The sequence below is a fragment of the Bos mutus genome, chromosome 4 (genome assembly GCF_027580195.1).
Source record: "Bos mutus isolate GX-2022 chromosome 4, NWIPB_WYAK_1.1, whole genome shotgun sequence".
NCBI classification, from domain to species: domain Eukaryota; kingdom Metazoa; phylum Chordata; class Mammalia; order Artiodactyla; family Bovidae; genus Bos; species Bos mutus.
The window spans coordinates 49,536,918-49,551,095 of record NC_091620.1 but is presented as its reverse complement, the minus strand read 5'-3'; the positions used below and the strand labels follow the sequence as shown (position 1 = coordinate 49,551,095).

At 41.1% G+C, this 14,178-nt stretch overlaps 1 long non-coding RNA gene across 7 annotated transcripts in view; it reads right to left on the bottom strand.

Annotated features, from left to right (window-relative positions):
• LOC138987611 (uncharacterized) overlaps nt 1-14,178 on the bottom strand; it is a 49,300-nt gene that overhangs the window by 23,153 nt on the left and 11,969 nt on the right. For 3 of the 7 annotated variants that reach the window (XR_011463983.1, XR_011463985.1, XR_011463984.1), the window contains exons 4-5: nt 5,543-5,595; nt 3,822-3,900 (exon numbers count right to left, since the gene is read on the bottom strand). The exons of 2 other annotated variants lie outside the window; for them this stretch is intronic. This is a non-coding gene — a long non-coding RNA (uncharacterized lncRNA). Of the gene's footprint in view, nt 1-585; nt 2,895-3,821; nt 3,901-5,542; nt 5,596-14,178 lie in introns of those variants that run through there. 2 more of the 7 variants (XR_011463988.1, XR_011463982.1) reach the window with 1 other exon arrangement.

Below are 14,178 nucleotides of genomic sequence, written 5' to 3'. Positions count from 1 at the left end.
TCTCAAGAACACAGCGGCCACACATGGCCAGTGGCCACCCTAGTGGTCAGAGCAGACACAGAACACTTCCATCATCTTAGAGAGTTGTACTGGACAAAGCTGCTTTAATACCGGCACACTGTAGAAGAAACGCAGGTGTGCTGACCACTGGGGGGAAGTCTTTCACAAGAGAAGGAACAGGATTCCCAGGGTGATATCATTTCCACATTTGGTGCAACTACTGAAATCAGGAAGTATCCACGGGAAACTGCGCAACACCCAGTGTCTTTAAAATCCTATTTCTACATTAGTGAGTCTTAAGATACGATTACAGGACCTTTTCAAGTACTTAATAAGTATAACCCTCAATTTGGTTAATTTTCCTCTTCCATTGGATGGTCTTACTTACTAGCATAGGGAAGTTTTTGGACAGAGGAAAAAGCATAATCTGGGTGAAATTATTTTCCATATTGTAAGAGAAGAGTAGTGACTGCAACGATAATATGAATTTTTGCATTAAAATATTACAAAATACATGAGGTGGAATAAATTCCAAGATATTAGCATTTGGAGTCGCAAAGAGCTGGACACAACTCAACAACTGCACAACAGCCCACAACCCCCCTGTTCTACCTGAGAGAGAACCAGGGTCAACCCTCAGGTGCTTTGTCTCCCAGCTTCAATCAGGAATCAGGCACTGTGCCTGGCTCTGGAGGGTAAAAATGACCCAGAGAGCAGATGCCAACCTCACTATCAACCCAGGGAATGGGAAGTACAACAATAGGCTGCCCTAGAAAGGCGTCCAGCAGGGAAGGGGCATGAGCCTGGATGAAGTCTTAACACCATGTGCAAAACTCATTTTTAAATGCCATATTTAAATAACACAAATATTATGGTGCTAGAAGATTTCAGTATGTTTTACTCTAAAAACAGCCCAGGCTGTGGAATATTGGTGTACTGCACTTAGCATTACCATCACTGGGGGGAAAGTGGCATTCACATTTCTTGTTCCTATACTTTGAATAAGATCAGAAATTTCAAGAGATTTCTTCTGACATCTAGAGCATCACACATTTGTTTCAAATATTATTCATCTTTTTTAAGGAACTCTGATATTTGACTTGACGTGTGTTCCTCTTGATCTTCCACCTCAGTATCCAGACATTTACTCAATCACTTATTTATTCATCTATTATTTTTTCCTTTGTTCATTTACACAAATGTTTTCCTTTCAACAAAAACATAGCAAGCATCTGCTGTATGTAGGGCACTAAGTACAGAGCTGTGGTGGATTCAAAGATGTATCAAAAGCCTCTCCAACTAGCAGGCTAGGAAAGACTAGACCTTCTGTTCATCTGGTCATCTTCCCAAGCCCTGTTTACAGGGAGAATCGCCATGTGCTGAGATCTATGTTAGGATCTGATCAACCTTCTTGTAAGATTTTGCAATCATAAAGGAGAAACAAACAATTAACCTTATAAAGGCGGTGCATGACTACACAATGATTGCTAAGGGAAGTATAGGCAAAGAAAGTGCTTGGGGGTTTAGAAACAGGGGTGCCCGCTTCCCACCAGGAGAACAGGGTCACTTCCTGAAAGAGGCGCCTTTTGAACTGGATCTTAGAGCTGGAGGCGCACAGGCTGAAAAGGCAGGTCACAGGGATTAACGGGGAACCTAAATGTTGACTGGTCTAGAAACTTACTACCCGAATACCATCCCAACTAACAGTGGAATGCAGACTCCAGCACCTGCCTTTATTAATGAAGGGCAGTCACTTTATCCATACTTGTAAATACCTAAGAACTTCTGTCTATTACATCTACTCCGTGATTGGTGCTCCACGTCCCAGGAAATAATTATATCATCAGTTATAATGCCAGGCAGCCACCAACACCAGAATTCACTTACATTCCAACTTGGTTCTTCTCCTTTCCTTAAATGTTTACCTGATAGTTCAATTCATCTTCAGAGTGATAGATCTTTTACAAAAGCCCCAGGAAGTGAAGGAAAGGATTCGTTCTCAACAGGTAGAAATTTGTAATGCAGGTGGTAAGAAGAACCCTGGACTTGAAGCCAGAAGACAACTTATGCTTGCTCTGTCATTTAGCAGCTGGTGACGCTGGGCAAAGCATACACATGCTCTAACCCTCGCTTTCTTATCCTTCCATAAAATGGAAGAAGACAAATCATGTGTGCCTTCACTCATCTATAAAATACTGGGGAAATAGCAGCTATTACTACATTTAGATAAGAGTTTGGAACAGTTACTGTTAATTCATCGTCTGCCAAAAATAAATCTAGAATAACTTTTTCTTTGTGAATAATGCCTTTTTCCTCAACAAAATACTAATTTTCTTTCTAATTTAAAGCTACTCATTCTTAAAAAAAAAAAAAATTTTATAATCCACATTGATGTGAGTTCTTCCTGCTCTTTTTTATTTTCTTTCTAAGCTTTTGTTTGTTGTTTAATTTAGGAAAAGCACAAAGGACTTATTTTCTGATTTAAATTTTGAAACTTATCTTTTTATTTCCTACTGTGTGCTTAAATTCATATTTCTTGTCAGGGAGGATATACACGCAGTACCAGGCATGGGCTCAGACCTCAAAGATATTACAATCTGACTAGTTACTTAAGGTCCTTATGATTGATTAGATTTTTCATCAGAAATATGCACTTTATCCCCCCAACCTCCATGGGAAGAGTGTGCTTCCCTACCCCTCAACTTTGGGTGGGCCAAGTAAACATCTTTATCCAAAAGGAGACACAGGCTGGAGCTTAAAATGTGCTTGTGCGGTGGGGCTTGCCTCCTTGTACTCCTGCCATCATCTGGAGAAAACACTGTCCCAGTTAGCCCCTTGGTCCAAGTCAGGCCAGACCCAGATTCGCAGGACGAAGCAGAGCCAATCCAGTCAGCCTGCAGATCCAGGAGAATAAGTGACATAATATAATTCACACAAACTGGTAACCCAAGGCACACAAATTGCAGAATCCAGCATTCCATACACTGGGATTGTCCCTGCCTCCCTTGGTAACTGTACCTGTTAATAACACCATAATCTTACTGTATTATTCATGAGAAGAAGTGTAAAGAAGGGCCCTACCTGAAGAATGTTATTTTACTTTTCTGTCATTGAAAGCAATGATTTACTCCAGCTTTGGCCAAAATAAAGCACAACTATGAACAAAAGCTAAAACTGGCCCAGACTACAAGTTGTGCTCTGCAGTGGAAGTTTCTGGAACTCAAGCAATTATTTTTCCTTTCAGTGCATCCTTCCTTTTCTTTAAATATAATTTGTTACTTTGGAATAACTTTAGACTTACAAAAAGCTGCAAAAATAGTATAAATGATTCCTATAATCCCTTCTCACAGCTTCCTCTAATGCTATCATTTATTTGGATTTCACCAGTTTTTCTCCTAATGGCCTTTCTCTGTTCCAGAATCCAACAAAGACTCCCACAATCCTTTGTCTCCTTAGTCCCTTCAAATACATGATAGTTCTTTAGTCTTCCTTGGCATTCATGTCCTTGACACTCTTAAAGATTACTGGGCAGTTATTTTTCAGAATGGGTTTGTTTGTCTGATGTTTTTTCATCACTGGAGTGAGGTTATGCATTTTTAGTAAGAATACGGTGATGGTGTTTCCTTCTCAGTGTAGCACGGGGGGCCGGGCAGGGGAGGAGCTGTCTTATTACTAGTGATAGTAACCTTAACCTTGATCACTTGGTTAAGAGTGTATCTGATGGGTTTCACCACTGTAAAGTTACTATTTCTCCTTTACAGTTAATAAATATATTGAGAAAGCTACTTTGAAGTTGTACAAATATCTGTTTCTCTTCAAACCTTCAGTGCTGATTTCAGCGTCCATTGGTAGATCTTGTTGCAACAACTGCTGTGGCACGTGCTGAACAGCAGATCACACCTGGAATTAGAGGGAAGCAGCTAATGAACCACCCCTTCACTTTCAAATCTCTATTTAACCAGTAATGAGATTTGAACTAAGTGTGCAAAGGGGTAAAAAAGGTCCAGTTCCTGAAACGAAGGTGCCTCCGGCATAATTTCTGGGCTGCTTTGCAGAGTCAACTAAACAGCAGCTGACAGATCTTGCTTAGAAGGCAAAGAGAACAACTGGGACTGCACCCAAGTCCCATGCTAACCAAGGGGAACAAAGCCATGACACAGACGAGAAAACTGCAGTACTATGTTCAACACAACCAGGGGCTCAACTTGTTCAGCTGGCTACCTTGTTTTCCATTTGTAATTATAGTCACAAAGAGACAGCCTCCTCGCGTGCGACCCTACAGCAGAGCCCCAGACAACATCCTCATTTTCAATAACTCTTCCCCTTTATCTCACTCTGCCTGATGCCTAATAAGCTGATTGCTATTTACTTTGGACCAACAGCTAATCTGTTAATGATTGATTTTAAATTTTTACGGTCATTTGTCTCTGGCAGGACCTGAGACTGCAAAAGGCAGTCCTTTCCTACCTGATGAATTGGCTTTTTCTTTAAGGAAAAAAAAAGAAAGAAAAAAGAGGAAAAAGATTTAAGTCAAAAGTCTTCATAGTTGCGTTCTGCTGACAAACAACTGACATTCAGTGAGAAATTTCAATGCAAAAAAAAAAAGAAGAAAAGAAATGTTAACTCTTCCTCTAAAATTCATCTGCTTTTGAAATAGTCAGCAAATAATAAAAGTGGACATTTTGCTAATGGTGGCATGGGGTAAAGACCCTCTTCCATACGAAGTAAATTGTAATTGTACCATAAATTTGCAGAGCCTGAGATTCTTAATTAACCAAATTGATGCTCATTGTCCAACTGGGATGGGATATCTAAACTAATGTCTTTACTGTCCTTTAAAACGATCTAAATTGCACACCATAGGATATGCATATTTTTTGCAGAAAAGTAAATTTTACTTTCAGTGAAAAAAAGAAAAGTCTATTGAATAGACAATGGTTAAACTTGTATCACACAGCAGTGCTCTGCAATTTAATCACTGCTTCTAAAAATGAAACCATAGATAACTACAGTGTTCTAAAAAGTAGAGGGAACACCAGGCATGAAAACACTGAATGCATTTATAAACATCGCTTCTTCCACAAAGTCAAGCTTGCCTCAGAGATGCCATCTCTAATTTTGTAAATGAACACAACCCCATGGCTAGTATTCCCATCAAATATTTATTAAAACGCACCCCAAGACCTCTCATCTCAAAATGGAATTAAACTCATCCAAGTGTCTCTGAAAGATGTGAGTGATTTCAAATGTGAACCAGCATTTCCAAGAAGTGAAAAGGAAGGACACTGGTTCGAAATAATGTTTGGGTACCTGTAAGTGGTAGCAGGTCTTCCTGGAGGGCCAGTGTTATAAATTAGCAGATTCGACATTTTGCAGAGCCTCTAAACGGAAAGGCTCAACTGTGTGAAGGATAAAAGCCCTGATCTTATTAATATTTTAGATCCTGCAAGACAGTGAGGCTCCATCTGCTGTCAGCACTACGTGAGAAAGAACGGAGGCAGAAGGGGGACAGAAACCGCGGCCTCCCAAATGGTCTACTGACCTTCCTGAGAGGCAGATATCATGTGACAGCGATTGCCTATCTCAGCAGACATGCTGGAAAACAGGAGAAAGTGTTAAATATAACCAGGTGGACAGTGATGAATTGACATACTGAAAAAATCGAACGCTTCAGTAATCAGCCTAAGGATCTGATATCAACAACATTTTTCAGTTTTGTCCAAATTCATTGAAAGGTGTACTTTAGCAAGTTCACTTCTCATTGGTAAGACCTTTCATCTTTATGCTGCTTTTCTGATTGGATTCTGTGTCATCATCAGTTTGGGTGGCTCTGCACACAGGAAGCAGACAGACTGTTCACTTGTGAGAGAAGGAAGCCTGGGATAAGCACAGATATAAATGGGTTTTACTCCAACATTAATTAAAGAACTATTAAATATCTATCACAGTGGTTATTTAGAAAGAATTATTAGAGCCATGGTATATGAAAATGCATCAGGTACTGTGTTCTAACAGCACAGTAGACCTGAAACATTAACATATTGCCTTCTATTTTGCAGTAGGAAGCTTCTATAATTCTAATTATAGAACTCTAATTAATGTCTACATGGCTTCAGATAACTCCATTAAATCATTGGAATATTTATATTATCCAAAGACAATCTCTATCCATTAGAATAAACAAATCCTTTAAAATAACTTTTAAAAATGCTACTGATAAGCTTTTCTTTTTATGAGACACATAAGTCATATCATTTACTTTAAGGTTTATTCATCTCTGTAGCAGTATTCCAAAAAATTCTTTACCTCTAAAACACTTTTTATCCCTGGTACAGATGGATGTAACAAGACTGTCAGCTGAGGTCCTTCCCTCCTTTGAGTGTGAGTGATAGTTGCTCAGTCATGCCTGACTCTTTGCAACCCCATGGACTATAGCCTGCCAGGCTCCTCTGTTTATGGAATTCTCCAGGCAAGATTACTGGAGTGGGTTGCCATTTCCTTCTCCAGGGGATCTTCCCGACCCAGGGATCCTGCATTGCAGGAGAGTCTTTACCATCTGAGCCACCAGGGAAGCCTACTATTAATCTCCTTTGAGACTGAAATAAAAACTTACCCAAGTCTCCAACCCTAATCTTGTGGCAAGTTCAATATTCTTCCCTAGATTTCTGAGAATTCCCAAGAGTTTGTGTTCTCATAGTCACTTCTCTCTCCCCAGTGACTTCTTTGGGGTGAGTTCTTGATCTCACTGTCTCTCATCTTTTATAGCTGCCCATACCAACCAAGATTTTGAAGGTAGTCCCTTTTACTTAATTTGGGCCAAAACACCACTCCAGTAAAGTATCTATGTGGAGGAGACTTTGTTTCCTTAAAAGTCTCTCATCAGGTCCCATCATTTGCCGCCACCTCACGTTCTGCCTTACTTCATCTGTCTCTTCTCTTCTTTCTCCTTTGCTTGCCCCCATTCCCAAATTCCTGTAAACTTATTCCACAGAGCAATTTGCTATCTCTTAGCCTAGCTCCAGACTGTTCAGACTATCTCCTGGGGACCTTATCTTCATAGCCAAATACTTCTATTAAGGTGGCAGACAGTCTCCTCCCTAAAAGGAATTCCTGGCTGGCTCTTAAAATAACAGCATTTTCCTCCAAGCTGCTCATATATTACAAGAGATATGTGACTCATTCCTGCAAACATTCAGGAAAAGAAACACAAAGGACAACTAACTTTGTGATAAGCGCCATAGGAAAGCATCTACAACAGAAGGCCTACAGCAGACAGCAAGATAAGATCAGAACCTGGAGGCAGCTATAACTTGGGAGGGAGGATTCTGAGGCCATCCTGGTTTCAAATTCACCCTGGAAAGGACCAATAAAAGGGTTGATTCATAGATAGCCAGAGGGCGAGGGCCGTGTTGAGCTGGAAATGAGCTTCTAGCCCAATGTCTTCCTAAGACTCTGAGCTCCTGGCTTTTCCCAGATATTTCAGTGTTGGAACACCACAAATAGTGTTGTATGTGACTAACTTCCTATTGCAGACTAAGCCCGAACTTAAGATGAGACAATTCCCTGCTGCATGGATGGGTAGAAAGAATTCCAGGAACTGACCAGAAGTCAAATTCTTTCCCTTTACCAGCTTGAATACACAAGATAAAGCATCTTTCCACTACCTGTAAGTGTCAAGCCGATCAGAACTATATGGAGATCATTCAACCTGTGACTCACAAACCCACATTAGATCAACAGCCTTAACGGGATGTTGAAATACCAGATCCAAGAACTCAAATTGAGAGGATGACTTGATTCATTAGCAAATTCAGACACATCCTAACCCCTTTAAGACAATTTAAGCAGAGGAATTTTACCTTAAAATGTTCAAACAGGTTTCTATTCAATGCATTTTTTACTTGCTCTCATAACAAAGAAATTATGACTTCTAAACAGATAATAAAAGTAAGTCAACTAGGTTCAAACCTAAACAAAATTTTCATTAGTTCAGTGCTGTAAGTGTATATTCAATGTCTACTGTGTTTAACTCAGTAGACTTGCCTCAGTGGGAGGCAAGTGTGAATGCCCATCAGTATACACTGGCATAAAATCATTGCAGATTGCTTGTAGGTGGTGGGGAGGGAATTGAGTAATTTTATCAAAATTTGTTTCAACTCATAGAAACATTTACCCGTATTATAATATGCTGGACAAAATTTGCCCATGCACTGAGAAGTTGCATCTCAAGGTCTGTGAAAGAAAATGTCTTGTAATTCATCCAACATTGTCCTTTACATCGTAATAATATTATTCACCCCATGCTTATTGAATTAATATATTTGATATGTGAAAATAAATAGCAAGGGCTTCCCAAGTAGCTCAGTGGTAAAGAATCTGTCTCCCTATGCAGGAGACGCAGGAGACGTGGATTCAATCCCTGAGTTGGGAAGCAAGCCTGCAGAAGGAAACAGCAACCCACTCCAGTATTCATGCCTGAAAAAAACCCCACAGACAGAGGAGCCTGTTGGGTTACAATTCACTGGATCTCAAAGAGTCAGACACGACTGAGCAACTGAGCACACACACAATAAATTCCAAACATTTTCATTCCTACTGAAAGCCAGGCACCACTATAAAGCTTTATATATGCTAACTCAAATCTACATTACAACAACATTATAGGATAAGGACTATCATTTTTCCCTCTTTACAACAGGGGAAACTGAGGCATGGAGAGACAGTATAATCATCCAAAATCCCACAGATAACAAGTCACCAAACTAGGATTTGAACACAGGCAATCTGGCTTTCTACACTTGACTTGTAGCCCTCTCCAGCTTCCACCGAATGTGGGTCCACAACTGATCCTCAGCAACTCCACAGTAGCAGCACCAGAAGCAAGAGCTGACTTCTTGTGATCTGATTACCAGTAAATACTTGAGGGCGGAGGACCCAAGAAAACCCCAATAATCCAACCTAACTGCAGGGAGGGCAATAGCCGAATTAAGGGAATTTGCATTACAGAATATTTTAGAATGTATTGGTTTGATTAATTCCAAATGCATATAGTGCTCTTAACCACAAGCCATTAAATGATTCACGTCTAGGTTCCAGTTCAGTTGCTCAGTCATGTCTGACTCTTCACAACCCCAAGGACTGCAGCACGCCAGGCCTCGCTGTCCATCACCAACTCCTGAAGTTTACCCAAACTCACATCCATTGAGTTGGTGATGCCATCCAACCATCTCATCCTCTGTCGTCCCCTTCTCCTTCTGCCTTCAATCTTTCCCAGCATCAGGGTCTCTTCAAATGAGTCAGCTCTTCAAATCAGGTAGCCAAAGTATTGGAGTTTCAGCTTTAGCATCAGTCCTACCAATGAACACTCAGAACTGGTCTCCTTTAGGATGGACTGGTTGGATCTCCTTGCAGTCCAAGGGACTCTCAAGAGGCTTCTCCAACACCACAGTTCAAAAGCATCAATTCTTCGGCTCTAGAGCTTTCTTCAGAGTCCAACTCTCACATCCATACATGACCACTGGAAAAACCATAGCCTTGACTAGATGGACCTTCATTGGCAAAGTAATATCTCTGCTTTTGAATATGCTGTCTAGGTTGGTCATAACTTTCCTTCCAAGGAGGAAGCATCTTTTAATTTCATGGCTGTGGTCACCATCTGCAGGGATTTTGGAGCCCCCCCAAAAAATAAAGTCTGACACTGTTTCCACTGCTTCCCCATCTATTTCCCATGAAGTGATGGAACCAGACGCCATGATCTTCATTTTCTGAATGTTCAGTTTTAAGCCAACTTTTTCACTCTCCTCTTTCACTTTCATCAAGAGGCTCTTCAGTTCTTCTTCACTTTCTGCCATAAGGGTGGTGTCATCTGCATATCTGAGGTTACTGATATTCCTCCCAGCAATCTTGATTCCAGCTTGTGCTTCCTCCAGCCCAACGTTTCTCATGGTGTACTCTGCATATAAGTTAAATAAGCAGGGTGACAATATACAGCCTTGACGAACTCCTTTCCCCATCTGGAACCAGTCTGTTGTTCCATGTCCAGTTCTAACTGTTGCTTCCTGACCTGCATACAGGTTTCTCAAGAGGCAGGTCAGGTGGTCTGGTATTCCCATCTCTTTCAGAATTTTCCACAGTTTATTGTGATCCACACAGTCAAGGGCTTTGGCATAGCCAATAAAGCAGAAATAGATGTTTTTCTGGAACACTCTTGCTTTTTCCATGATCCAGCGAATGTTGGCAATTTGATCTCTGGTTCCTCTGCCTTTTCTAAAACCAGCTTGAACATCTGGAAGGTCACGGTTCACATATTGCTGAAGCCTGGCTTGGAGAATTTTGAGCATTACTTTGCTAGCGTGTGAGATGAGTACAATTGTGCGGTAGTTTGAGCATTCTTTAGCATTGCCATTCTTTGGGATTGGAATGTTCCAAGGACCTGCTTAAATAAGCAAATAAATACTATTTGTATATGAGGTTTTATATGCCAAAGTACTAAAAATAATTTTTTAAGATTTTTTTTCTTTTGATGTGGACCATTTTTAAAGTCTTTATTGAATTTGTTACAATATTGCTTTTATTGCTTATGTTCTGGTTTTTTGGCTGTGAGGCATGTGGGATCTTAGCTTTCCAACTAGGTATCAAAACTTTGTATTGGAAGGCAAAGTCTTAACCATTAGACCCCCAAGGAAGTCCCCTAAAAATAATTTGTTAACACATTCCAAGGAGTATATTACTTGGACTATTTGATTTCTTTGTGAACCATTTCTCCCATGAAAATACCAGAGTAAATACTAGCCTGAGCTAGTGCACACTTTGAATTAATGGAGGATGCATTAGTGAGGACATACTGCCACAGTTACAGCAGGTCTGCATGTCTAACATAGTCTGTGAGACATTGCAACACTGTGAAATGTATCTTGCTCTACTTCATCTTACATTGAGCACCCCCTTTGTCACAGCCACTTGGCAATCCTGAATATATCTGTATTTGAATCAGGCAGCTGGGTGGGCTACACTCCTCCAACTCTCAACATGCAATTCTCTCTTCAATTCTTAGTGCCAACCCTTAATTTGCATATGACATTAAACACTTAGTTGGTCATGCACTTGTTTGATTAATTTTTGCTTAATCATTCTTTTTTTCCTAAGACTCCAAGGAGGAGGTAAATCCAACACAGCTGACTGCCTGCTGGTCTTCCTTTTTTGGGAAAGGCAAGAATCTGTTCAGTTACCTACCCCTCCCACATATTCTGTTGTTGTTGTTGTTGTTGTTCAGTGGCTTCAGTCGTATCCGACTCTTTGCAACCCCACGGATGGTAGCCTGCCAGGCTCCTCTGTCCATGCGGTGTTCCACGCATGAATACTGAGTGGGTTGCCACTTCCTTCTCCAGGGGATCTTCCCTGACCAGGCAGCAAACTCCTGCATTGGCAGGTGGGTTCTTTCACTGAGCCACCAGGGAAGCCCCGAGATAACTCAGGACAAATCCTAACTGAGCCCTGTGTGCTAGTGTGTGTCAGTGAGCAAATGTCAGCTGAAGGGTTTTCAGCAAAAGTCAGCTGGAGGGTTTCTGAGTTTCTGAATGCAAACTTATACAAGGATCAGAGAGGCTCTCCCCATTTCTATTGGATGTTACTTTGTCTAGATGTGATGTCTGGCACCGTGGCAGCCATTTATGACCATGAGATAAGCTAGGGTGAAAATGATAGAGCAGAAAAATGAGAAGGACCTGGGCCAGGCACGTGTTAGTGAGCAATTAAATTAACCAGCCACAGAACTTCTCTCCTTATAAACCTCTAGTTGTAGGAAATAACAGATATCCTCACCAGTTTAGTGAACACTTTCTGTTGCCCAGAGCTGAAAGCATCCTAAAAGAGATAGCAGGAAATGTGACTGTATAATTCACTTTAATTAATTTGTTCAACACATATTAATTGAGCATTCACTATCCCTAGGCATTGTTCTAGAACTTGGGCATGAGCAATAAATAAAACAGATAAATCCCTGCCCTTATGAACATACATTCTAATGAGGAATTCACTTTGTGAAATGCCTTATATGCTCATCACAGCCCAAAGTGAGAAGAGAAAAGGTATCCAATCCTGGAAGGATGAGAGGAAAGTTGCATTTATTGTGCATCAGGACACTTAATCAAAGGCTATTCCATTCAGTCACTATGGCTGCATGGTAAGCTTGGTGCTATGGCCCCATTTTACAGAAGAAGGTGTTGGGGCTCAGAGATCATATGTGGAAGAGCCAGGATAAGAATCCAGATCTTCAACACCAACTCTGACACTTTTTCAGCCCTCCTGCTACATCAAGGCTGAAGGATGTCCAGTGGTTCAAGAACTAGAGATCAACCAGATCCTGGTGTCCAAACAGATGGACACATCATGGAGACATATCTCTACCTGGTACCAACACAGGGCTATTGTGTGCCCCGTAAGGACTGTAAACAGGACAAGGCAGTAAAATTCAGAACAATCCCAAACATGGATGTCTGGCAACTGTGAGATAAACATTCAGAGTTTTTGATGAGTTGGTGACAGTGCAGGAAGGAATAGAGACGAGCTCCCTGAAGGGTCTGTGATTTCCTGGCCTGTCAGCTCTGATCCAGACTGCCCTGCAAGGGATGTGGCACCACCCTCTGTAGATGATAAACACAAAGAGCTCGGTGATCACAGATAAGCTGACAAAAAGAGGGCAGTCAGAGGATGGGTGCTGTTTCACTTGAGAGCTGCCTGTTTTGCTATAATTATGCGTAAAGGAATCCTTCCATAAATTTCTGTCCGGGATGCTATTTAATGACAAAATGATGGAGGCTTTCATTTATTGAGCATCTGATACATGCCAGGCAGTGTGCTAAGTCCTTTCTCTGTAGGATCATATTATGAAGTTAATTCTACCAATAATTTTGTTTTTACAGATGAGGAAACCAGGGCACAAAGCATTTTCATCATTTATCAAACATCTCAGAAAATAAGGGGCAGAGATGAGATGTGAACCCAGTCTGTCTTTTAACTACTGGTCCATACTCCCTGTGTTGAGGATTTATAGAACTTCAAGGCCCTGTGTGCTTACATCCTCCACTCCGACTTAGGATAGCTTACCCAAAGTGAAAGACTAGGTTGCTTGATTGCTTTGTTTTGTCCAATCTGCCATGGGCTGATAGAGAGTTCTACCATGTCTATATAGAACAGTTCCACCACATATGACTTATAACCCAACCTGCTCTATGTCCTATAAGACCATCCTCTGACTACTTGGATGGTGTGGCAATGTCAAATCACTATGAAGGTTTTCATTCTGAACATTTCCTGTCAGTCTCCATACTGTCTCATTGTGGACCAGCAGCAAATAGTTCAAGACAGGCACTGGTCCACAGACCATGCTTTGCCCAGCACTGACCCAGGACACTTAACAGGCAGCCCCTAATCCTGAAAAGGCAAGAGGGTCAGTTGACAACGATGAGTGTTTATATGTACAGGAACATCTTAGAGAAGGAAAGTCCAACATTTAAAGATCCAAATGAAAAAGGGGGGGAAAGAAGCAAAGACATTTATAAAAAGGTAGTTCACAGACCTAAAAGCATCCTTCATTATTATAAACTGCTAAGATGTATTTTGGAGAAGGCGATGGCACCCCACTCCAGTACTCTTGCCTAGAAAATCCCATGGATGGAGGAGCCTGGTGGGCTGCAGTCCATGGGGTCGCTAAGAGTCGGACACGACTGAGCAACTTCACTTTCACTTTTCCCTTTCATGCATTGGAGAAGGAAATGGCAACCCACTCCAGTGTTCTTGCCTGGAGAATCCCAGGGACAGGGGAGCCTGGTGGGCTGCGGTCTATGGGGTCACACAGAGTCGGACACGACTGAAGCAACACAGCAGCAGCAGCAGCAGCAGCAACATGTATTTGTTGAACAGTGGAACAGAAAAATAATTCTGATAAAGCCATTCATTGGAAAAGCACACAGTCATTGGAGGGGTAGATCTAATATTAGATAGAAAACAAGATTAACATTCAAAATTACCTACCTAATGTGATCCCATCTCCAACACATCCAAATCTGCTATCAAGAAAGGAGTGTGTAAAATATCCTGTCCTTAATTGTAATTTGGTAAATATTTTAGCTACTGACTAGTATCACTTTTTTCATTAGCATACATATTCATATCTCCTAA